We start from the raw sequence: 3,801 nt of genomic DNA on the forward strand, positions 1-3,801 counted from the left end.
GTGGCTCAGTGGGTAGGGCACCGGCCCCATATACCGAGGGTGGTGGGTTCAAACCCGGCTCCACCGCAACAAAAAAATAGCCGGCCTTTGTGGTGGGTACCTTTAGTCCCAGCTACTCGGAAGGCTGAGGCAAGAGAATCGCCTAAGCCCGGGAACTGGAGGTTGCTGTGAGCTGTGCCACCATGGCACTCTACCAAGGGCAATAAAGTGAGACTCTGTCTCTACCAAAAAAAAAAAAAAAAGAGTCAGGCCCCATGATTGGGACCAGTCTCAGCCCTTCCTCTCCCCTTCTTTATCCTCCCCTGTCCTCCCAAGATCCAATTTACCCTACAGACTCTGGGCTCCCCTTTTAGGATCTGTTTCCACCTGCTTGTCCCCTCTCTGCAGCTTGGGGAAACTGAGGCCCAGAGTGGTGAGTTCAAGCACGAGGGATTTGATCTCCCCAGTCCAAACAGTCATACGTCATTTCAATCTCATATCAACTCTATAGGTTGGGGATCATCACCTCCGCCATTTTGCGGATGAGGAAACTGAATCCCACAGTGGCACCAGGGAACAAAGCGTGAACTATGAACCGTGTTGCAAACCACTTCGGGATCCCGCCAGTCAGACAAGGGTTCTGCTGCCACCTGGTGGAATCCTGAGGCAGTGATAGAGTCGCCTCTCACTTGACGTCCTGCTGGGGGAAGGGATCCCAGACAAAGAACGACTGACCTGGTCCCCTGATCTCATCACTACCCATCATGCCCCTCTCCCTCAAATGTTTCTAATATTCACAACCTAAGAGTACACCAGGAAGGCACTGGCTAACTAACCCCCTCCCACGAGTGTTGTGTGGGGATAAAGTCTTATTTTTTTAATTTATTTTTGTTTGTTTTCTATATCATAAAATATCAAGCAAGGCACTATTTTCGTGCAAAAAGTTAATTGAAATACTAAAGGAAATTCTGTAGTCTGAAAACAAGTGGCCCCAGATGTTTATTAGAATCCACACAAAAACCCAAAGGCCACATAAAAAGGTAATGAATGTAATTATAAAAGATAGCATAAATGCATATTCTTTCTCCTTTCGTCTCTTAACAGATCTAAAAGGCAATTGCATAAAAGCATATATTAATGATATTTGGGGGCCTGTAACATATTTCAACATAACAGCAGCACAATAGTGGGAGCAGCCAAGCTATATTTGAATAAGGAAATCATACAACTGGTAACTTTATTTTATTTATTTCTTTGTTCATGTGTTTGTTTGTTTTTGAAACAAGGTCTCACTCTGTGGCCTGGCTAGAGTGCTATGGCATCATAGCTCACAGCAACCTCAAAATCTTGGGCTTGTCTGGGCGCCCAATGCTCAGTGGTTAGGGTGCGGGCCACATGCACTAAGACTGGTGGGTTTGAACCCACCCTCTGCCTGCTAAACAACATCAACAAAAATGGCCAGTCATTGTGGCAGGCACCTGTAGTCCCAGCTACTAGAGAGGCTCAGGCAAGAGAACCACTTGAGCCCAAGAGTTTGAGGTTGCTGTGAGCTGTGATGTTACAGCACTCTACAGAGGGTGACAAAGTGAGACTTTGCCTCAATGAAAGAAAAAAAGAAAGAAAGAAAGAAAGAAAGAAAGAAAAAAGGAAGGAAGGAAGGAAGGAAATCTTGGGCTCAAGCCATCCTCTTGCTCTAGCCTTCCAAGTAGTTGAGACTACGGGTGCCCACCGCAAGGCCTGTCTAGTTTTTCTATTTTTAGGAAATTGCTAGGATTACAGGCATGAGCCAATGCACTGGGTATCAGCTGATAACTTTAATCCAGAAAATGAAATTAAGAGAACCATAAATGCAAAATAATAAAATTAATATAATAGGCCCGATATGGTTGCTCATGCCTGTAATCTCAGTATTTTGAAAGACCAAGGTGGGAGGATCATCTGAGAACAGCCTGGGAACATAGTGAGACCCTACCTCTACAAAAAAAAAATTTTTTTTTGAAACAGATTGTCACCCTGGGTAGAGTACCATGGCATCACAGCTCACAGCAACCTCCAACTCTTGGGCTTAAGCAATTCTTTTGCCTCAGCTTCCCAGGTAGCTGAGACTACAGGTGCCTGCCACAATTGCTTGGCTATTTTTATTTTGGTTGTAGTTATCATCATTGTTGTTTGGCCGGCCCGGGCCGGATTCAAACCTGCCAGCTCCAGCGTACGTGGCTGGTGCTCTAACCACTTGAGCTACAGGCGCCAAGCCCAAAAAATTGTTAATAAATTAGCCAGGCATGGTGTATCACACCTGTAGTCCCAGCTGCTTGAGAGACTGAAGCCAGAAGCTCACTTAAGCCCAGGAGTTGGAGTTTACAGTGAGGTATGATCACACCAGTGCACTCCAACCTGGGTGACAGAGCGAGGCCCTCTCTCAAACAAAAACAAAGATAAAAAGCTATGATTAGGAATCCACAATTCAACATGTCTTTTTTTTGTTGTTACATAAATTAACCAATAGGCTAGTGATGTCTGAAAAGGTGGTGTTTCTCTGGTTTTTCAATTCCTTCAGTCTTCTGATGGCTGACTTCTACTTGGATTTCAGAAGTAGGTTGTAGGTCTAGCCACCACCAGCTACTGCTTTAGTGTGAGATTCACAGTGCCAGATCCCCACAGCTTGTCTCTTCATCTTGGTTGTGCCACAGAAGGAACACGCATACTTGGCGTACTGGCTGATTTTAATTTTCTTCATCATTTTCCCTAAGGAGGCACCATAGCAGGTACTGTTTTTACCAATGATTCTGACCTTCTTGGTAGGTTTAGCTATGCCACTGCAAACTTAGATCCTAGAGAAACCCATTCCTTTTCTTTTCTTTCTTTCTTTCTTTCTTTTTTTTGGGGGGAGGGGACAGAGTCTCACTATGTTGCCCTCGGTAGAGTGCCATGGCATCACAGATCACAGCAAGCTCAAACTCATGGGCTTAAGTGATTCTATTGCCTCAGTCTCCCTAGTAGCTGGGACTACAGGTGGCCGCCACAATGCCCAGCTATTTTTTATAATTGCAGTTGTCATTGTTGTTTAGCTGGCCTGGGCTGGGTTCGAACCCACCAGTCCCAGTGTATGTGGCTGGCACTGTCACCACTGTGCTATGGGTGACAAGCTGAACATCTCTTTTAATAAGACAATCTAAGAAGGGAAATAATAGTCTTTCCAATGAATGGTGCTGGGACAACCGGACCTCCACATGTAAAACAATGAATTTGAACCCTTACCTCATGCCATATACACAAAGAAACTCCAAATTAATCATAGAGCTAAATGTTGTTATGATGTGAGAAAAGACCACCAGATAAATAATCTTCAAAATGTCAATAAGGAGCCTTTATTTAGACCACGGCCAGCTGCCCTCTTGGGTGAAGAGAGCAGCCACAACCAGGAATAAGGAAAGCAGCTTTTATAGGTTGAATGGTGAAGCAAGCAAGCCACTGGATTCTATAACCAGTGCGTACAGCATAGCACTTGCAGTTACTTGGTTAAGCAAAATAATAGTTAGATACAAAAACATTTTTAACATCAGTGGGGTCAGCATAACCTTATCCTGCCTGTGTGTGTTCTACAAAGTCAGCAAGGCCTTATCTTGTGTGTTCCTCAAGGCCTCATCCCGTGTGTCCTTTCTCAGCCTCTCCTCCCATCCCTGTTTCCTGGTAAAGGGGAATGGGGGAGCTGGGCCCCTGGCCTACTAAGCCACATCTCAATGTAAGACCTAAAACCACAAACTTCTCAGATGAAAACATACACATTAACATCATAACTTTGGATTAGGCAATTGTTTCTTT

The 3,801-nt window shown here is 44.7% G+C and overlaps 1 pseudogene; it reads right to left on the reverse strand.

The window, feature by feature from the left end:
• Positions 1-2,443: 2,443 nt before the first annotated feature.
• LOC111727422 overlaps positions 2,444-3,801 on the reverse strand; it is a 3,172-nt pseudogene continuing 1,814 nt past the window's right edge.

The sequence above is a fragment of the Otolemur garnettii genome, unplaced genomic scaffold, assembly GCF_000181295.1.
Source record: "Otolemur garnettii isolate 467f Iridium unplaced genomic scaffold, OtoGar3 scaffold00105, whole genome shotgun sequence".
Classification (NCBI taxonomy): domain Eukaryota; kingdom Metazoa; phylum Chordata; class Mammalia; order Primates; family Galagidae; genus Otolemur; species Otolemur garnettii.